General features: G+C 47.5%; 1 pseudogene; it reads left to right on the top strand.

The window, feature by feature from the left end:
* The first annotated feature begins 10556 nt into the window (after nucleotides 1-10556).
* On the top strand, nucleotides 10557-11177 carry LOC121146770 (annotated as a pseudogene).
* The last annotated feature ends 11466 nt before the right edge of the window (nucleotides 11178-22643 follow it).

Here is a 22643-nt window from a genome sequence, read left to right as displayed (position 1 = left end):
GGATTGGATGCACCAAACCGGGCCAGACTCCAACACCCTCTGGTGTCCTGGAGGACCAGGGTAGATGTGGGATGGACTAGGCAAGGTCTCAACCCCTACTGAGCCATGTGTGAGTCATATGTGGGTATGCAAGAGCCATGGCTGGGCTGAAACATCCAACAGCAAGGACCAGTTTGGGTTGAAGACCAGTCAGGAAAAGCCACAGTTCCTGCTAAGATAGGAGGTAAACTGAGTAGAGCTGGCTCATGGACCCAACTGGGATAAGCCATGCTGGGCTGATTACTTTTACTGAGCAAACAAAATTAGGGTTGTTTGGGCTTAGCTGCAGCATCAGCTGGCAGAAGCTGGGACTGGGGCCTAGTTCTGTCAAGTCAAATCACAGAACCACCTGGATAGTGCATAATCCGGGAGTGAGAGACCTGGGAGGGCAATAGTGGGCTCATCCCATTATTCCAGCCTTGTGCTAATAGGAAAGAAGGCTAACAAATTGATCTGGCTGCTTCCTGCTACGGGTGTCCTTGACCCTAACTGAGGTCCAGAAGAGACTCCATGGGCACCAGAGTGTAGGGGTAGAGCAGCATCCACTTGAAGGCAGTCCATGGGGTTTCATGAATTTTCTTCTAAATGAATGTTAGAAAACAAGGGGCAATAGTTCATAAGAGACCTATTATTACTAACAGAATGAGTATTGGAATAAGCCATGACGTGAGTGTGGCTCCCCCAATATCGAGACTGAAGTTGCTGTTTGAACTGTGTGAATCAGTTCATCTGCTTTGTTAACGTGCTTTAGAAAATTAGTAGGGTTGGAGGAAGGGGATGCATTTTGACATTGAAAGGTTGGTGTGGTAGGCCCTGTCTGTTGCACCTTCCACAAAGATGTGGTAGAAGTTTTGAAAGGATTTAGATGGGAAAGATGGCACCAGGAGGTGTAGCCAAGAGGTACACCACAGTGGGCGTGGGAAGGATCACTGTGGGAGGTCAAATTCACCAGGGCTGAAGTAAGTCTGGGTAAAGAGTCTTGAGTAGAAAGGAGTCTCCTTGTTGGAGAGGAAGGGCATCTGGGTCCACTGATGTGTTCGAGTCAGGACACGGGAGACACAGGTCTGCGTGTTCTCAGAGAAGCTTGAGAATCAGAGTCAGATAAGGTAAACAGTTAGCCAAGGTAGAAGACTTTGTAGGAAGCTGGTGCTTAACTAGGAGGGATCGGCCACACATCAGCTCAAATGGGCTCCATTCAAGGGGCTTGTGAGAGGTGACCCTGATGTGTAGTAGGGCCCGGGGGAATCAATCCACCCATGAGGATCTGAGCTCCAGGTGATGGGTAAGACCTCTGACACCTGTTGAGTGACCTGTGAGATGAAAGCCGGCCCATTGTCAGACTGGATGGACAGAGGCACACCAAACCTGGGAATGATGTGTTTCAGTAGCGTCTCTGCCACCACTGCTGAGGTCTCCTTGGCCATTGGGAACATTTCTACCTAACCTGAAAGGGAGTCATGTTTTTAACTGGGGTAATGAATTTCTTAATTGTGAAGATCCAGCCCTCTGATGATTTAAATAAGTATGATATTTCAAATAAAAGTACAGAAATGTAGGACATTTTCTCAAACATTACATTTTAGAAAAAATGAAATCACCAAAACAATCAATCAAATGCATTAAATGGACATGACGGTTTAAACACATACTAGAGAACAATTCAGGAAAAAAAGCATGACAAATGTAAATATTTTCCACAAGTGCAAATAAAGACTGTATTTACAACACAAATACAGAAGCTGACAGATCACTTTGAAAGAAATACAATGCCCAAAGTGGAAAAAGGCATGCACATTCATTGCATGGAAAAGGCACTACCAATAGCATGACAACTATGTGTGCATTTGGCTAATGCGAGTGTAGGAGCAATGGTAGGCATTTGAGACAGAACTTCAGGTGCCCTTTGATGTGTGCACCCACATCAGAGGAACTGGGCTGTGCTCCTGGGGCAGGCCTAATTCTAGCTTCTTGCTAATGTGTCCTCTGGGAGGCAGCCGGCCACACTCCAATCCATGGGTCCCTACAATCCCTGCTCCCAGCTCGGGGCAGCTCTGACTGTAGCAGGCATCTGAGGAGTGAACCAGCTGAAGGGAGAAATCTCTCTCTTTCAAATAACTGAATATTTTCAAAAGAATTCTATTCAGCTTAAGACAACTAAGAATATTATACAAGCTACAAAGTAAAAAATCACAAAGTTTGCAATCAAATTTAAACAAAAGTTGTAAGACAAGCCCAAATAAAGCCCAAGGCTGCATTTCCCAGCCTGTTGAGAAAGTTCATGATGAGGCTGTGGGGATTCTATCAAAGGTCCTGCCCAGATGCCAGGTGGGGGCACATTTTAACTTATACTAACATGAAACATGCTCATACAAATGTCCAAGTGTCAACAAGTCTGACGATCATGCATTGCTATCAGTTTCAATTACTGTCTTCCTAAAAGCAAAGGCCCTGAGGTCTAAAACCTGCAAGAGGATTTAAAAGCCTACAACTGCAATGCAAATGCTCTATGGAGTAAACACTTCCTTCCTGTTGTTGGTTCATGACTTCATGCTTCACTCATGGCTGCTTAAAGTGTCTAAGAATTACGTTTTCCTACTCTCCTTGAAAACACACAGCCATTTCAATATGGTTCATTCTCATTCATAAAAGCAGCGTCAATTGGTGGTCATTTTAAGACATCAGCTAAGGAACTAAAGACTCAGCAATATATATACTACAAAAACTACTTGTTCTGTCATATCATGTGTGTTGTATGTGTGCTTACTGAGTTTATACATGCTACAATTTATTGAGGAAACATGTTCTAATTGGCTGAAAAAGAACACTCATAAATTAAAACTGCTACATAGTTCAATATGTTTATAATGCCTGTGATATACACACTGGTTTGAACATATGGTAGAAAGAAATAAAAATGTGTTTAAGTCATTGACACATTCATGCTCCAGTTTTCTGGGGAAACAGTATACACTTGTTTTACACATTCAATATCAAATCCAACTTAGCTCCTACAGATGTTTGATAAATTTCATGACTGAAAATATAACCATGTTGTTCTAGCATTTCCTACTCTTAAATATGTATATATCATTCAAGTGCATAAATGTAAATGCTACATGTTTCCCATACATATACTCAAGTCTTAAAATCTATAGAACACATTGTTACTTGGGTCAACATTTCCTTAGGTTATTCAAATGCAACAGTTAAATTCTTAGGTTCTCAGTTAATGACTCAGAACACAACTTTAAAAGCTATGCCTCATTCCATCGTTTCTCCTTGGTTCTGAGATGAAAAATTCATTCCACTCTGAAGGAATTTCAAGATGGATACTTAGATCATGAGACCTTAGAGAGGGATGGGTGTCTTTCTCTGTAATCATGCCAACAAATACACCACGTGTTTCTGTAGTTTGGGGTGGAGAGGTCTTTCAGCATGAGCTCCTCTGCACTGCTGGCAATCAGGACTTCCACATCAGAATCAGTGTGTAGCGCTCCTCTGTACGGCATGCAGAGGTATAACAAGACCATCTAGGATATAACCTTCAATTTCAAAGTGGATTTAGCATCACAAACTCAATGAATCTGACATATCCAACCCATAGAACACAAAAACTGCAAGACAATATCACTCTGCACAGAGAAAATCAATGGACAGACTTCCTCATCAATTGACACAAAAATCCTCCATGAGAATGACAAGAGTGCCAGTCACCTGGCACAGGTATTACTCAAAACAGAACCTAACATGATCACACCGCAGGGCCAATAGAGTCTGGCTCCAAGGACAGCAAGAACAGGATGGGGGACATTGTGAAAACTGTCATTTCTGCTGAAGCCAGAAAGGAAAGCTACATAAGGAAAGAGACATAAGTGGGGACAGGATCACCTTTCTAAAGCAGAGATTTTCTGCTGGAGCTCCCCCTTCAGTGTCAGTGCCATGCAAAGGGATGAAGCCAGCACTGTACTGGCAGGGCAACCTGCAGGCATGAAATCATCTGGGGCTTGCTGGCTGCATGGGCATTGGCAGCCATTGGCTAGGGAGATGACCCTGGGTGGTCAGGGAGCATATTGTCTAGGGTGATGGGGATGCCTGCTACCAGCACCTCTTCTGCGAGCCAGCCCATGACAGTAGCAAGTGGAAGGGCAGCTGTGAGTGTGAGGGCGGCCACTGAAATGGTCTCTGTAGCAGCTAAGACTGGGACTGGGGTTGTGGGTGTGTGTGGCTCTCTCAGGAAGCAATCCATGAGATGGATGACACCAAGCATAGAGGTGGGGTGTGGCAGAGTCTCCAAGCACTCCGGAGTAAGGAGGAGTGGATGTGTCAAAACAAGTGAGAGAGGTGTGCAGGGGCCAAGGTATTTGCCCTGTCGGGTGGGCAGTCTCCCCTGGGAAGTGAGGAGAGAAGAATGCAGCCTGTACATGGAGGTTAGAAGCCGTGGTCCACATGGGGTCACTTGGGGAATAGCTAAGGCCCCTGGAAGATTCTCTGTGGGCTGGAGAAGTGAGGGCAGACAGTGGGGAGGAGGCCCCAAATATCCCAGGGGAACGGAGTCTCCTCAAGTTCAGTAGGGCTGACTCGCCCAGAATTGTGGGGCCAGTGGGGGAAGTGCAAGTGGAGACGGAGGAAAGACTGAGAGATGGGAGTGATGCCATGACAATCGGGGGAGAGGAACATTGTGAAGTTCTGGAAACATCAGAAGTTCCCTGAGTCTGGAGGGCTGACTCCCCCTCATCTGTCATGTCGGTGGGCAATGAAGTGGATGAGATAGAAGAAAGACTGAGGGACACAGGACTAGGAGACCTTAAAGGCCCCGACTCACAAGCAGTCCCCGGAAATGGGTGGTCTGATGCAGGTGGAAATCCATGCATTGTTGTGGAGTAGCTAGTTGAAGCATGAAGGGGATTAAGGTGTGGGAGTGCTCGGACTGTGGTGAAGCTGGAAGAAGCATTTGAAAGGCCTGAGACAATGGCAGGTCCCTGAGACAGGAGAGCACATTTCTCCTCAACAATAGAGTCACGTGGGGAGGAACAGTTTGCGATGGGAGATAGAAGGAGGGAAGGCAGTGATGGGCCAGAGGCAATAGGAGAGGAACATCGAGGTTCCAATGCAGTCGGCTCACTGAAACAATTGTGGGAAAAGGGAGAAGATACCGAGGTATACACTAGGGAGTCAGGCCCTGGTGTGCCCTGAGAAGGACATTCAGATGGAACCCCAGTCTCCTCCATGGTAGACATGAGGGCCAAGTCTCCTGCTCCCAGGGAGCCTGGCCTCTCTTCGAGGCACAAATGGCTCTGGTTATTGACCTCGCGGAGAAATCTCTGGAGGATAGGGGAGCAGCTGCGTGAGAGAGGAGACTGTGGTGGGAGAGGGTTGATGGTGGAGGAACAGGGAGAATTTCCTGCCACACTAGGACCTCCCTCTCCTAGGGGTGCTGATTCCTCCACAATGATACAACTGCTACTCAAGGAGCAGAATGACGTGGAAGACAGACGGATGCACTTGCAGCTGGGAGACCTTAAGTTCCCTGAGTTGACAGGAATCCCATGGCATGGGTTGTTTGACTCAGGCTGATGTCTGGACATAGTTGGGAAGTAGCTAGGTGCCGTGAGATGGACACGGGATGGCACTGCAAAATAGAGTGTCCTATGGGAGGAGGTGTCAGATGAGGGAGAGTGATGTCTGGATGGGCTTGGTTGTGTGGGTGACAATGATGGGTGGTGTGCATTCTTTGGAGAAATGGCGACACATGTGGGGTTCCTTGTGTGGGATGTTCGCACAGTGAGGGGGTCATTGGCAACTAAGGGTGGAAAATAAGAGGAGGGTGGGTTGAAGACTGTGGAGTCAGGCTCTGGTGTGCCCTCAAAAGAACATTGAGATGGAACCCCAGTCTCCTCCATGGTAGACATGAGGGCCAAGTCTCCTGTTCTCAGGGAGCCTGGCCTCTCCTCGAGACACAACTGGCTCTGGTTATTGACCTCACGGAGAAATCTCTGGAGGATAGGGGAGCAGCTGCGTGAGAGAGGAGACTGTGGTGGGAGAGGGTTGATGGTGGAGGAACAGGGTGAATTTCCTGCCACACTAGGAGCTCCCTCTCCTAGGGGTGCTGACTCCTCCACAATGATACAACTGCTACTCAAGGAGCAGGATGACGTGGAAGACAGACTGAGGCACTTGCAGCTGGGAGACCTTAAGTTCCCTGAGTTGGCAGGAATCCCATGGCATGGGTTGTCTGACTCAGGCAGAACTGTGGGCATAGTTGGGGAGTAGCTAGGTGCTGTGAGATGGCCACGGGATGGCATTGCAGAGTTTTGTGTCCTACAGTAGCAGGTGTCAGATGAGGGAGAGTGATGTCTGGATGGGCTTGGTTGTGTGGGTGACAATGATGGGTGGTGTGCATTCTTTGGAGAAATGGCGACACATGTGGGGCTGCTTGTTTGGGATGCTCGCACAGTGAGGGTGTCATTGGGAACCAGGGTAGGATAATAGGACAATGGCAGGGTAAAAACTTTATGCTTAGGCTTTGGTGTACCCTCAGAAGAACATTCTGATGGAACCCCTGTCTCCTCCATGGTAGACATGAGGGCCAAGTCTCCTGCTCCCAGGGAGCCTGGCCTCTCCTCGAGACACAACTGCCTCTGGTTGGCTTTCTTTCGGAGAAACCTCGGGATGGTAGGAGAGTAGCTGGGAGAGAGAGGAGACAGTGGCGGGAGAGGATTGATGGGGGAGGAACAGGGTGAATTTCCTGCCACACTAGGATCTCCCTCATTCAGGGGGGCTGACTCCTCCACAATGATACAGCTGCTACTCAAGGAGCAGAATGAGGTGGAAGATAGAGTGTGGCACAAGGGGCTGGGAGACCTTAAGTTCCCTGAGTTGGCAGGAATCCCATGGCATGGGTTGTCTGACTCAGGCAGAACTGTGGGCATAGTTGGGGAGTAGCGAGGCACCCCGATATAGCCATGGGATTCAATTGCAGAATTGGGTGTCCTAAAGGGGGATGTGTAAGAATGAGGAGAGTGATGTCTGGATGGGCATGGACGTGTGGGTGACAATGAGGGATGCCATGAAGCCATTGGAGGAAGGTGGGCACCTGTCGGGCTCTCTGTGGGGGATACTCGCCTGGTGAAGTGATCATTGGGTCCCATGAGAGAATTGTGAGGGGATGGTGTGGTGAAGACTGAGGCGTTATGATCTTTTTTGCCCTGAGAAGAACATTGCGATGGAACCCCAGACTCCTCCATGGTAGACATGAGGGCCAAGTCTCCTGCTCCCAGGGAGCCTGGCCTCTCCTCGAGACACAACTGCCTCTGGTTGGCTTTCTTTCGGAGAAACCTCGGGACAGTAGGAGAGTAGCTGGGAGAGAGAGGAGACAGTGGCGGGATCGGGTTGATGGGGGAGGAACAGGGCGAATTTCCTGCCACACTAGGATCTCCCTCATTCAGGGGGGCTGACTCCTCCACAATGATACAGCTGCTACTCAAGGAGCAGGATGAGGTGGAAGATAGAGTGTGGCACAAGGGGCTGGGAGACCTTAAGTTCCCTGAGTTGGCAGGAATCCCATGGCATGGGTTGTCTGACTCAGGCAGAACTGTGGGCATAGTTGGGGAGTAGCTAGGTGCTGTGAGATGGCCACGGGATGGCATTGCAGAGTTTTGTGTCCTACAGTAGCAGGTGTCAGATGAGGGAGAGTGATGTCTGGATGGGCATGGTCGTATGAGTGACAATGACATGTGGCGTGAAGCCATTGTGGAAATGGCAGCACCTGTGCGGCTCCCTGTGGGGGATGCTCGCACAGGAAATGGTTCGCTGGAATACCCAAAATTTTCAGTCGGTGATCCTGGTCTGATCTCTAGGGAGTCAGACCTGGAGGACCCTTCAGACGATCTAGATTGGTCCCTAGTCTTCACCGAGAAAGACATTATTACAGGAAGTAAGCTGCAATTCCCTGGTGTGTGTTCAAATCTGCAAGGGAGGGGCCGTCAATAGGATATCCACCCTGAGATTTGGGGTTGGGACTGTGGTGTGATAAGAGCAAGGATGCGTGTGTGATGTTTGTTGTGTGATTGTATGTGTGTGTTGGTTGTCTGTGTGTGTGTGTTCGTGTGTGTGTTTTTGTGGGTGTGTGTTGAGGCTTCCTGGAGAGCCTCTCTCAAAATACCGAGTAAACAAATGATAGGACTACTCACCCAAGTCTTCTGTCAGTCCGTTTCACGATCCAAGTCACAAGATGCTCGCTAGAAGCTCGCAGGATGCTCTGGGAAGCTGTGCAGCACAGAAGCCTGCTCTGGCCTTCACTTTCCTCAGAGAGAATCCCAGCTCATGGCCTTGCTAAAGGACTTATATACCGGTGCTGGGTGGGGTTTAGCGGACGGGGCGGAGCTTCCTGTCAGCTGACAGCCTACCTGCCACCTAGACTCCACCCACACCTGCTGCCTCTTCTCATTGGACGATCGGCCTGTCACTCTTTGGAACCATCCAAAGCAGACCCGGGGGTGTCCCACTCCCTCCATGTTATTGCCTGTCATGCCTGTGGTGGGGATAGCTTCACCCCCATCCCTGGTATTTTCCACCGGGAGGTAGTTTGTGTAGAAGCAGACATTGCCCTGTGAGTTCATTGGAGAAAACCCCCAGGGCCAGACCACAATGAACTCATTGGATTGGCATGTGTTCCCTGGAGCCTATTAACATAATCAAATCACCTGGGAAGGGCCTCCATGGAGTTGTTTTGATAATCCATTATTTAGACTGAAGTTCAAGGGCTCTGTTTTCCACCCTCCTCCACCTGTCAGCTAGGGTCAGTTCTCTCTTCAGTCCCGGGGGGAAGTTTGGATCCCACCCAGTACATTCCAATCTTGGAGGTGACACAAGGAAACACTCCCAGCATCTATCACCCCGTTAAGGGACCATCAACGCACTGAAGGAGAGCAGGCTCACCTGAAGACCTCCCAGAACAACAGGCTCACACCTTGGTCACCTGGGGGACAGCCTGCACAGCGGCCCAGGGGAGATGCACTTCTTCCGAGGGAGCAGGGACAAGGCCATTCTACTGAACACAGAAAGAAAATGTGGACTAGACAGAGCGCAAGTGCCAAGGGCTCTGTGGTGAGCTTTTGTTCCCACCACATTGAAGTTTTCTCTTTGTTAAGATGTATCTATTTTTCTTGAAAGGCAGATATACAGACAGGAGGAGAGACAAGAAGATCTTCTGTCTGATCATTCACTCCCAAAGCAGCCGAAACTGCCAGAGTTGATCCCATCTGTAGCCAGGAGGCAGGAGCACCTTCCATGTCTCCCACACAGGTGCAGGGTCCCAAGGCTTTGGAGTGGCCTTGACTGCTTTTCAAGGCCAGAACCCGAGAGTTGGATGGCAAGTGGGGCTGCGGAGAGACAAAACCACGCCCATGTGCGATCCTGGTGCATGCAACGCAAGGACTTTTAGCCCCTGGGCTAATGCACCGGGCCCTTGGTGTAATGTTTTCACAGGCCAAGACAAACAGCTGAATCATTGCTGCTCTGGCTCCCAGTGTGCTTACTCCCGGTACAGAAACCAGTGCTTGTACCTGATCAAAGCTTGTGACAGGCTCATTCAGGGCTCAGCCCCGTGTTGCATTACCCAGTACTCTCTGTTGTCCAGGGTCCCTTGGGAAGCCTGGCTGGGAGAGCACTCAAGGCAGGGCACCCCATCCTCCACCTGATGATTGGCATGTCAATCACACCTAGGCACACAGGATGGGTCCTTGCATCCCAGACGTCATCTTGGTTCCTCTTAGCTTCTGAAATAACCCGGTAAATACACTGTCTTTGGAGAAAATGGTTTGGTAATCACTTGTTTCATTCAAATAAAAGCATAAAATGTATAACCACAGGCACTGACTATTAACAATTATATAGTTGAGGAATATTCCATCAGGGCCTGCCTCCTGGCCTTGCCCTGTCCAGCCCTGAGAAGTTCAATCTTTTGGGAGCAGAAACCACCACAAGAAGCCTTCTCTCTGTTTCTGTCCTTTCCTGTCTCTGCCTCACTCTTTCCAAATAAACAAATACATTTTAAAAACAACTAAGGAGAAATGACCTTGTGTTGACTCAAATACTAGTTGAAATGAGACCTTGGAAAATCACAGAGAATTGTCATAGAAACAATGGGTTTGGGCCCGGCATGGTGGCCTAGAACCTAAGGTCCTCCCCTGGAACGTGCTGGGATCCCATGTGGGTGCCCGTTCTAATCCCGGCAGCTCCACTTTTCATCCAGCTTCCTGCTTGTGGCCTGGGAAAGCAGTCCAGGATGGCCCAAAACCTTGGGACTCTGCACCTGTGTGGGAGACCCAGAAGAGCTCCTGGCTCCTGGCTTTGGATCAACCTCAGGCTGGTTCCGCAGTTCAGGGAGCTCACATTTCTCAACAGATGAGTTTCCTGTTATGTCCTATATTTCTGAGAAGAATGTTGTTGGAATTTTGATAGGGTCTGCATTGAATCTGTGGAATACTTTTCGTAATGTGGATATTTTGATGATATAGATTCTTCCAATCCTGGAGCATGGTACATCTTTATCTGACACGGAGCAGTCTCAGGACCCGTCATGGAGCATAGGCTCCTCCCAGAAATCCCAGGGGATCCTGGCACCACAGCCGTCTAACAGAAACATTGTAAAACACCTGTCTTCTGAAGATACATGGGGCAGAAGAGAAGAAAGAGAATAACCCGGCGTGTCTGCTGTCGCGTCTATGTCTGTCCCGATCAGACGAGCAGCAGACAGTCCATTGCCATTGCACCAGATGGAGCCACACAGTTGGCCAGTCCAGGCACAGATGGCATACAGGGCCTGCACACATTGACCAGGACAAGGTCAGGCACTGCTCACAAGGGACGATGCTCCAGTATGAGTGCACCTCTGATGCACAGCAGATTCTTGTGCCCAGCAAGCAGGTGGTGGCACAACTGCGTCAGGAGATGTGCAGACACACCAGATCCGGACCACACCCTCAGTGACTTCACTGCCACAATCTGTGGTGATGAAGTCACTGATGACATTGACATCTCAGGCAACTAAAACAGATGGCCCCCGGGTGAAAAGAGGAATACGGCTGATGAAAAACTGGGAAGCTACTAGAGAATGTCACAGAAAGAAGAATATGTGAAATGTGAATATGGAAAATCAAAATAAAACTCTGATAGAAGAAGATGCACCAAAGCCTTGCACCGCTCGTTCCTTGTGGGAGACTTCCAAAGAAGCTCCAGGCTCTTCGACTCTGAAGAAACTGGCTCAGTTCTGGCCGTTTCATCCATGTGGGTTCAATGGAAGACCTCTCTTTGTCTCTTTTAAGACTTAATGAAAAATGTCAATGGAACTAGAATGGATTGGTTATTTTGTTTTAATGTTTGTTTATGCTGATCATCTGAATAAGTACTGGCACATAACAACCAGTCAGGGTGTCCCGGCAGCTGGTGGGTCGCAGGATGGGGCATCTCATGCCTGGATCCCGGATAGCCGCCATGTGCACATGGTGAGCTGTTCCCCGGACCTGCTGGGTTCCGGGGCTGCTTCCTTAGGTGTGAGTAGGGGCGGGGGGTGGGATCTCTGGGACTGGGCATGTCCGGAACGAACCCATTGCCTTCATTGGGTGGTGAATGGGATTTGGGAGGGGCGCGACTTGGGCCTGGGAATTTTTTTTTAAAGATTTATTTTTATTATTTTTTTATTTTAAAGGTGGATATACAGAGAGGAGAGACAGAGAGGAAGATCTTCCATCCGATGATGCACTCCCCAAGTGAGCGCAAAGGCCGATGCTATGCGGATCCAATGTCAGGAGCCTCTTCCTGGTCTCCCACGCGGGTGCAGGGTCCCAAAGCTTTGGGCGGTCCTCAACTGTTTCCCTGGGCACAGGCAGGAAGCTGCAAGGAAGCAGGGCTTTGGGGATAGAACTGGTGCCCATATGTGATTCCTGGTGTGCAAGGTGAGGACCTTAACCATTGCACCACCACGCTGGGCCTGGGCCTGGGAAGTTAAACCTCCAGCAGCCTCACGGCAGCTGGTGGGTCTCAGGAGGGCCGTCTCATGCCTGGATCCCGGACAGCCGCCATGTGCACATGCGCCATTTGGTGCCAGGCTCCGCCTGCTGGCAGCCTGGCTGGGAAGCTCTGGGGATTTGGTTCTTTGAATCGCTGCTTAATTACCTCCAGGTTGAACCCATTGTGCTTCTTGGACCTGAATCAGGCAGTAACTCTTCCTTTGTAAAACTTATAATCACTAATAATGCTGAGCACCAATACCAGTCCATACAGAAGCTATGGCTTGGGGCTTGTCCTGCAAAAGTAGCTCCAACAGCTGGCTAATGTGTCAACTCGTAAGGGAACAGAGTAGATCAGACACGACTGAGCAAAGCTTAGCCCACAAGTAAAACTAGAAACCAGAAGGGAGCAGAGGTCATGCCGAGCTAGGCTCTTGTACCTACTGGTCTGCGGGAGCCAGGGACGCTAAGACACAGTGTCTAAGGCAGAGTTCGAGACAGGGGAGGGGCTGGGCCAAGCTGAGTCAGAGCATCCACTCGCAGGTACGTCATCTATGGCTGGAAACAGACCCGGTTGGGGAGCAAAGGGGACAACCCTAGCTGGGCTGAGGTTCCCACCAAGAAGCGTGTGGCCTGGAAGGGGGCTGCGTTCTGATCTGGAAACAGTTGTAGTCTCCCATGGCACAAGTGTGGACTGGGATTGGATGCACCAAACCGGGACACACCCCAACACCCCCTGGTGTCCTGGAGGACCAGGGCAGATGTGGGATGGACTAGGCAAGGTCTCAACCCCTACTGAGCCATGTGTGAGCCATACGTGGGTATGCACAAACCATGGCTGGGCTGGAACATCCAACAGCAAGAACCAGATTGGGTGGAAGGCCAGTCAAGAATAGCCACAGTTTCTGCTATGACAGGAGGTGGACTGAGTAGGGTTGGCTCATGGACCCACTGGTAAGCGTGAAACCTGGCATTGGGAGAGGTTCTGATGGAGGAGCCTGGGCAACTTCTCTGGCAGGACACAGACCTGGCAGGTAAGCACAAGAAACATGATAGGAAACAGCCCAGAAAAGGCCATGGTAAGCTACACACTGGCATACAATTGGTCCGACCGGAGGGGGGGCAAGACCAGGCTGAAACTGTTTATGTCATCCACTGGCAAATCCAGGCACCAGTGTGGGTTGACCCAGGTTCGGTCGCAACAAAGACTAGTGCACAATATGGAATGCCAAGGTGAGGTTGCCTGTACCGGAAGGGAACGCAGCGCCCAAGCAACCTGAGAACAAGAAAGAAAGTGGGCAGAGCCGGCAGGGGAATAAGGGGTGGTTCCTTTGCTGGGCAGCTACTTAAATAGGAGAGCATAGGCTAGGATGGGGGCAGACCAGACTAGGCAGGGCTACCACACCTGTGCGCCTCAGGTGGACTAGATCAGGGAAAAGCCGGGCTGGGCGGATTATTCCTACTGGTGCAAATAAAATTAAAGTGGGTGAGGGTTGTTTGGGCTTAGACACAGCGTCAGCTGGAATCTGGGAGTGGGATTGGCCTGGGAGGGAAATAGTGGGCTCATCCCTCTTGGGTTACCACTTCCACAGAAGGACATAAAACTAAGAGAGCAGCTTGGGGGAATGGGGTGTGGGACAGACTGAATTACTGCTACAATTACTGGCAAACCAGGGTAGGGGGTGGGCCTGGTGGGGGTTATTGTGGGTCGCTCCTACTAGGCTGCAGCTCCCCCTGGTTTATGTGAGGGCCAAGTATGTGCTGGGCAGAACCAGGCTGGACTGCAACACCCATTGGTTCCGGTGGAAGTCGGGAGTGAAAACAGAACCAACCCAGCAATTGCAACCACCAGCTAATTGGGGTGATGGACAGTGCCAGGCCCTGTACTTGTTAGCACATACAAGAAGTTTCTTTGGAGATCTTCCTAATCTAAATGCTGGATTCAGAACCCTAACGAAGAAAAGAGAGAAGACAGAACAGCTCAACCAACCATTTCAGCTATGATGGACTATGTCAATCAGTGGATTCTTCAAGGATCTCATAGTGGTTGGAGTGGCAAGATTGGCAGTGATTCGTAACTGTGGCAATATCAAAACCACTTTAGCAGAACCTCAAAGCATGCCCCACATCCGGGACCTGGGGAGGGTGGGAAATTGGGTGGGCCTTCCCCCTTAATACCCCCCTTTAAACATGAAAGTAACAATATGGAAAACATACTAGTATTATCCACTTTCCTGTAGCTCTTGGAACTTCTTACCCTAATTAACTATGTACAGAATGTCAAAATAAAATTTATTAAAAAAAAAAAAAACAGTCAGGGTGTGGCCAGGGAAGAGAAGCCAGCATTAATAATGAGCCAAACAGAAGAAAACATCACTGTGCTTTCCCTCTTTTTCCTTTCATCGGACTGCATTTCATGATCATCACTCTAAGTACAAGGAAGGACCCATTTCATATACATTTGTATTCCTGCCAGTCCTTCATACCTGCTACATGTGTCAGGTTGGAACTACATACCATGAACTGCAGCTACGTTAATTTTTCATAATTCATTACACTTCTACCATGATGTTCACTACGCTTAATCATATCTAATATGTCCTATCATTTTTCCTTCTTCCTTCTTTTAAAAAGATATTGATTTATTTATTATTAAAGGAATTATAGCATTGGAGAGAGAGGTCTATCATTCACTGGTGCACTCCCCCAATGGATGCCAAGGCCAGAGCTGAACTCATCTGAAGCTAGGAGCCAGGAGCTTTTTCTGGGTCACCCTGAACTTCCACTCATTGGTTTGCTCTTCAAATGGTCGCAACAGCAGGAGCTGAGCCAGGAAGAAGGAATGCCCTCTGGGTCTCTCCTGTGGCTTCAGGGGATGCAGCATCTAAGATGTTCTCTGCTGCTTTCTCAGGTCACAAGTAGGGAGTTGGACATGGAGTGGAACATCAGGAGCCCGGTGGGCGGCCAGAGGGGAGTCAAAGCCAGTTGTGTCACTGCAGGGACCCTACCATTGCCCTTCCTAACAATGCTTGGATTCTATTCATTTGGAAAACCAAATCATCTTCTCATGGTGTTCTGCTTTGTGCATTTCAAATGGTAATTTTGTGACATTTTATATAAAAGCCATTCTTATTTTTTCACGTTTATTTTAATAGTCATCTATATATAGAAATAAAGTCTTATTTTGAGGGAAGAAAGTTTTAAGGAAAACATAATATATCCATATTGTTCCTTCCAATTTTTTTCTTTCATTAATTTCCTTATATATTTTTTATTAATTTTTTTCCATTTAGCAACACCAGTTTTGTTTTGTTTTGTTTTGTTTAAGATCTATTTTAGGGCCTGGCGCAATAGCGTAATGCTTAAGGTCCTCCCCTTGAATGCCCCGGGATGCCATATGGGCACCGGTTCTAATCCCGGAGGCCTGCTTCCCATCCAGCTCCCTGCTTGTGACATGAGAAAGCAGTCAAGGACAACCCAGGGCATTGGGACCGTGCACCCATGTGGGAGACCTGGAAAGAAGTTCCTGGTTCCTGGACGACATTAAGCATGGGCATTGTGATGTGGCAGCAGTTTTTTTTTAAAAAATTAATTTATTTTTACTACAAAGTCAGATACACAGTGGAAGGAGAGATAGAGAGGTAGATCTTCCATCCAATGATTACACTCCCCAAGTGAGCGTGACGGCCGGTGCTGTGCGGATCTGAAGCCAGGAGCCAGGAACTTCCTCCAGGTCTTTCACATGGGTGCAGGGTCCCAAAGCCTTGGGCCATTCTCAACTGCTTTTCCAGGCCACAAGCAGGGAGCTGGATGGGAAGTGGAGCCTCTGGGATTAGAACCGGCGCCCACTTGGTATCCCAGCACATTCAAAGTGATGACTTTAGCTGCTACATCACGCCGCTGGGCTCAATTGGCAGCAATTTTGAAGTGATCACTTGCAGTGTTGGCCTCCCATATGAGTGTGCTTAGTTCATGGTCCAGCTACCTCACAATTCCAGTGCAGCACCCTACTACTAACATGCGTGAGAGGCCATAGATTATGTTAACAAATCTTTTAACGTGTGTCTCTGTGTGTGTGTATATTTAGATAGTTTGAATTTGTTTCTTTTCATTTTTTCTTTCTGTTGAGACCATCCTTCTGCAAAGCAGTTTCCACAAAGCAAAAGCTGTATAGTATACTACAAACGGAATATCAGGAGGAAGTAGAAATACTCTAGAAAGTTTCATCTTATTAGGGGATGACGTCTTGAATGAATGTTTTACACTCAAAAATACTATTCATTTGAAAAATAAAAGATTCTAAAACAATTGAATCTTTTTGAAAACCCTATGCCAATCAGTTTAGGATTATAGATTAAAATAGATGAATAAATAGCTAAGGCAGAATGGAGACTGAGGCTATTACAAGACTGCAAGAAAATGAAACACGCCACTGAGTTACCAACACAGGAGTGACAAATATTGTTTCAGCATTCTTTCCTTATTCATTTGAGGGGAGCTTGATTACAGTGTGTCTGGGTGAGGGTCTTTGTGGATAGGATCTGTTTGGGGTTCTCCAGCCTTTCTGATTTTGACTTGCTTTTATGTTCTTCAAGTTTGGGATGTTCACCTACACAATTGTTTCAACACCTCCTGCAATCATGATTGTCTTTCCACACCTTCCGGATCGCCTATAATTTTTGATGCTGTTGTTAATTTCCTGTATAGATTTCTTGGTTTTGATCAGATTTGCTTCCAGGTTTCTTATTAGTTGTGAGTTCTGAATCTGATTATCTTCTATGTCTGATATTCTTCCCTTGGCAACATTCATTCTGTTGGTCAAGGTTGCTATTGTGTTTTTCAGTTGTGAAATTTCAAGTTGGACCTGCTGAATGTCTGTGAAAACGTTCTTTTTTAATCCCTTAGACTCTTCCCAAAGCTTCTCACTATCTTTGATTTTCTTTTTCATGCCTATTTTGTTTCTTGATTATTTTTTATTTCTATCTTGTAGCTCCTCAAAGTCTCTGTCTCACAACTCTGAGTTTGAGGTGGTTATCATTATTATTATTATTGGTAAATTTTGGGTTGAGCGTTGGATTTTTCATCTGAACAATTTCTTTTTCTGGTACCCCTCCTCATTTCTTTGTGCTTTCTTTTGTTTTAAGATTTTGGCCTTTGATTTGCTTCTGTGAATAAAGGACCAGTGTGTGTGTGTGCTGCTTTGTTGAGTTTTGAGCCCCTCAGACAGCCAAGTAACCAGTGTGTTTGTCCGCTGCTGCCACCTTGTGGCATACCAGTGCTTTCAAGCTCCTCAGCCTTCATGCTTTCCAGCTTCAGGTGGTTGTAGAGCTTTGCATATTAAACCTGTAAATTCCAGTTCTGTTTGCAAACCCCTGACCACCTAGTGTGGTCACAGCGTCTGCCTGCTGTACACTTGCCTAGAGTGGGTGTGACCCAGCTTCGCCTACACAGTGTGCAATCATTACCTAAGTTCTTCATAGACAAAAGACTTTGTACCTTTAAAGTTAAAAATCTTTTTGTTGTTTTTTTTTTAAAAGATTTATTTTTTTTATTACAAAGTCAGATATACATAGAGGAGGAGAAGCAGAGAGGAAGATGTTTCATTCGATGATTCACTCCCTAACTGAGCGCAAAGGCCGTTTCTGCGCCAATCTGAAGCCAGGTACCAGGAACCTCTTCGGGGTCTCTCACACTTGTTCAGGGCCCCAAAGCTTTGGGCAGTTCTTGGCTGCTTTCCTGGGCCACAAGCAGGGAGCTGGATGGGAAGTGAGGCTGCCGGGATTAGAACCGGTGTCCTTATGGGATCCCGGCACATTCAAGGCGAGGACCTTAGCTGCTAGGCCATGTCGCCGTGCCAACTTACCAATGTTCATTTATCTCAGTGAGTACCACCAAGATGGAACAGTTGAAGTCCTGAAACCGTACAGCTACTAATCCTACAAATTCAGCATAGATTGTGGGATTATATTCCTGTGTATAATATATTTTAAGCAATAGAGTTGGTGCCATTTCTAGGTTTGTGAAAAAAACTGAGGAGCATTCAGACTATTTTTTTTGACCAAATTCAGGCAAATGTAAATTGAATTCCCTTTCTGCACACAGCATCTTTTAATATACAGTACTGTGTGAGTGATGCTGATTTGCTTTCAAATAAATTTTCTGTCGCCACAAACACCAATATTCCTCCAAGTTGTCTAGAAGGATCATTAGGGCAGGCCAACTTCTTTACAATATTCGATGATGTGCTGTACTCATAGCGGTGACTCTGGTCTTTGGTATGAATGGAAATAACATGCCATTTCAAGCCTGAGGATCTGTATTTCTATATTCACAGTACTGTCACTAATACACTTTTCTACCACTGTGTGTATTCATGTGCTTTTTAAGCTGATTCTGTTGCTTAAATAGCTTTGTACATCTCTTACACATAAATGGAACATTCTGTGTGTGAATTGAGAGACTATGGATCTGTCATCATTTTTTTTCTTGAAGATTTATTTTGATTATTTTTTTATTGGAAAGGCAGATATACAGAGAGGAGAGACAGAGAGGAAGATCTTCCATCCAATGATTCACTCTCAGAGTGAGCGCAATGGGCCGATGCTATGCTGATCCAAAGCCAGGAGCCTCTTCTAGGTCTTCCACATGGGTGCAGCGTCCCAAAGCCTTGGGCTGTCCTCGACTGCTTCTCCAGGCCATAGGCAGGGAGCTGGAAGGGAAGCGGGGCTGCTGGGATAGAACTGGCGCCCATATGGGATCCCGGGCATGGTAGGCGAGGACCTTAACCACTGTGCCACTGCTCCGGGCCCGATCTGTCATCTTTTTTTAAAGATTTATTTATTTAGATTGCAAAGTCAGATATATAGAGAGAAAGGAGGGGAGACAGAGAGAAATATCTTCCGTCTGTCCAGTGATTCACTCCCCAAGTGACCGAAATGGCCAGCACTGTGCCGATCCAAGCCACGAGCCAGGAGCTCTTCCAGGTCTCCCACATTGGTTCAGGATCCCAAGGCTTTGGGCTATCCTCGACTCTTTCCCAGGTCACACACAGGGAGCTGGATGTGAAGCACAGCAGAGCAGCTGGGACACGAACCAGCACCCATATTGAATTCCCATTCATGTAAGGCAGAGACTCCAGCCACAGGGCTAACATGCCAGGCCCCTAAGTCAGTCTTCTTGTCTGATAAATAAAGTGAATGATGATACTTATTGGGAACAGACATTTAACTTGGTCATGAAGGTGCCCGTGCCTGCTCTTGCAATACATAGATTGGACTCCTAGCTCCAGCTCCAGGTATGACTCCTAGCTCTTGCTCCTGTCTTGTTCCCAGCCAGTGAAGACCCAGGGAGGTGGGGCTGATGGCTCAGGCAGTCCTGTTCAGATCACCCATAGAGGAGATGTGGCCTGCAGTTCCAAGCGTTGCCCCACACTGGATGTAATATGTATCTGGGGAGTGAATCATTGCATCAGTTTTCTGTGTTTGTGTGTGTGTGTGCATGTCTGCCACTCTCCTTCTCTAATAAACACACCAAGATGTTCAATAATAATTAATCCTTCATAAGCCTGTACTGAGAATTCAATATTTTTAAAGCATTTATAACAGTAGCTGGAACATAGCGTCATGTGAATGGTAAACTGTCCATGTGAGTCTGTCATTGAAAATGAGCTTTTTTAAAAAAAAATTCAGATACTTATTTTACGTGAAAATCAAAGAGAGAGTGCGCGCATGCATCTGCTGGTTCACAAATCCATCTCCAAATAGCAGCAACAGTTAGAGCTGAGTTGATCCGAAGCTGGGAACTAGGAGCTTCTTCCAGCTCTCTCACGTGAGTGCGGAGGCCCAAGGGCTCGAGCCATTCCTCACTGCTTTCCCAGGCCATGAGCAGACCGCTGGATTAGAAGCAGCTGGCTCCAAAGTTGGTACCCAGATAGGATACTGGTGCCGCCAGGTGGAGGATTGGTCTTTCCGTACCATTGTGCAGGCCCCTGAATAGGAGCTTTGTAATGGGTTTAATTATTGGCCCCAGGTTAAACCTCTCCTCTATTTACAACCTTCGCTGTATAGCTGCAATTCTTCCACAACAGTGGAGTCTAGTGCGTTGTCCCTGACATCAGGCTCACTTTATACGGTTCGTTCTGGCCATTGTGGTGTTAGCAGATGTGAAAACACAGAGGCTTGAAGTGTGTGGTTTAGGTGTGGCCCGTACACTTCTGTCATCTTGAAATCGCTCTAGAACTTGTTTGCTGGTCCTAAGAGTAAGATGAAGACAAATGGACCAACGTCACCCAAACTGACCTCAAACAGCTAAATGAGACTAATCTGATGCCACTTGTTATGGGACAATAGTTAATTAACAGAAAGTTCATTCAGAGTATCCGATGACTCAAGGAAATTTTCCAAATAGATGATTAAGTGATGAAAAATTAAATAATAAAATAGTTTGTTCAGTAAGATCATATTTTTCTTTCAAACAAATAATTTGGAGGGAAGAGAAAAGTACATCTCTGAAACTAAAAGAGACTCAACATTTAATCAACAGTTATCTTTAGTTTTTTGAGAGTTTTCCTAGGTTCCAAATGAGTCAAATGACTATTTTCATTTTTCAGCTCAGTGAGTAAAACATGAAGAAGATACGAGATGGATATGTTGTTAGGCAACAGGTCTATCCACTTGTGGACAAAGCACAACGCCAAAAACAACAGTGAGCTCATCTGCTGAGAAAGAGATTAGTTCTAATGACAAGCTCTCTAGGAGACAGAGTGGTGGGAGGAGGAGGGAGACCAAATTGCTTTCACTTTTAGAAAGTGGTTGGGGAAAGTAAGGTTAGGGCAAATGGAGCATGATTGTGTCAAGGAGACACAATAGGGCACCAGCAGAGGGCAGTGTTGAGAGCAACGCAAGCAGACTCTTCTAGAGGAAGAATGGCCACTGCTTCTCCAGCAAAACTGGGGCAGTCCTTTTATGGGGTAGCTGATGGTTCAGATGATGCTGTCGTTGGAGGTGTGTCACTTAACATCATAATGAACCCTAAGGTAGCTCAGCTTGAGGTGCTCCGCACATGCTGCAGCCAATGCTCTCTGGTATCTTCAGGAACCTTCTAAGGAGAACCCCAAAGATGTTGACCAGACAGCTATGATGGAACAGCAAGTTAGTGTGTAACAGGGTGGTCCTTACGATGTTAGGCAGCTGGGGGAGGGGGAGGTCAGAGTTGGGTGGGATGTGGTAGACCCAGCAGCGTTTCTACATTCCTAGTGCTCCATCCAATGCTGGCCCTTTTCCTTTCAGGGGTGGGGAAATCACTGCAACCACACCCCAACAGGGAGGAAGCCACAGTCTCTCACTGTGTAGCCTGGACAATGCTGTCACAGCTTGTCACAGTGGCATAACTCGCTAAGAATGAACAAGGTGCCCCAAACAATTCCTGCGAGGCTTGAGCACTGGTGTTAAATGCATTCGCCAGGTTAGTGCTAAAATAAGGGGTTTGCGGGCATGGTGGCATGACGTGACAGCCAAAGTCCTGGCCTTGAATGCGCCAGGATTTCATATGGGCACTGGTTCTAATCCTGACAGCTCCACTTCCCATCCAGTTCCCTGCTTGTTTCCAGGGAAAGCAGTCGAGGATGGCCCAGAGCCTTGGGACGCTGCACCCCTGTGTGAGAACCAGAAGAGGTTCCTGGATCCTGGCTCCAGATCGGTAGAGCATCGGCCATTGTGGTCACTTGGGGAGTGAATCATCGGACGAAGATCTTCCTTTCTGTCTCTCCTCCTCTCTGTATATCTGACTTTTCAATAAATAAATAAATCCTAAAAAAAAAAAAAGAGGTTCGGGCCTGACGGTGTAGCCTAGCGGCTAAAGTCCTCACCTTGAACGCGCTTGGATCCCATATGGGCGCTGGTTCTAATCCCAGCAGATCCACTTCCCTTCTAGGCCCCTACTTATGGCCTGGGAAAGCAGTTGAGAATGGCCCAAAACCTTGGGACCCTGCACCCATGTGGGAGACCCAGAGGAGGTTCCTGCGTCCTGGCTTCGGATCAGCATAGCATCGGCTGTTGCAGTCACTTGGAGAGTGAATCATTGGATGGAAGATCTTCTTCTCTGTCTCTCCTCTCTGTATATCTAACTTTCCAAATATAAATAAATCTTAAAAAAAAAAGAAATTAATGCTTTAAAAAAAAAAAGAGAGATTCGCATTTAATAAGAGCAACACAGGAAAGCCCCTGGGGAACAGGCTCAGAATATCTGCTTGCCACATAGTCCTTCCCCCTGCTGTGCCCCCTTGGGGTGGCAAGCATTGGTAAAGGAGACTGAGTAACAGCACACCAAAGACACAGGGCAGACTAGTGTAACTGTTTTTTTTTTTTTTTTTGCCCTTCCAAAGGCAACTTTAGTTGAAGCGTCATTGACAATAAAATCCATCCATTTACAATGGAGTCTAACAAAATCCTACAGTTTTGTTGCTGCCACAACTCCCAAGATTCAGCACTTCTTGATTGCCAGGGAAGCTCTCCATCAGCCCCTTTTGTAACTCATCCTAAAGACCATTCCTGATCAGGTAACCACTGCTGTGCTTCCTGACTCCAGGTTAAGTTTGCC

Source organism: Ochotona curzoniae, unplaced genomic scaffold (assembly GCF_017591425.1).
Source record: "Ochotona curzoniae isolate NIBS_2020 unplaced genomic scaffold, NIBS_Ocur_1.0 contig_1338, whole genome shotgun sequence".
Classification (NCBI taxonomy): domain Eukaryota; kingdom Metazoa; phylum Chordata; class Mammalia; order Lagomorpha; family Ochotonidae; genus Ochotona; species Ochotona curzoniae.
Note: the sequence above shows the minus strand (reverse complement) of the source record. Positions and strands in the feature narration are given on the sequence as shown.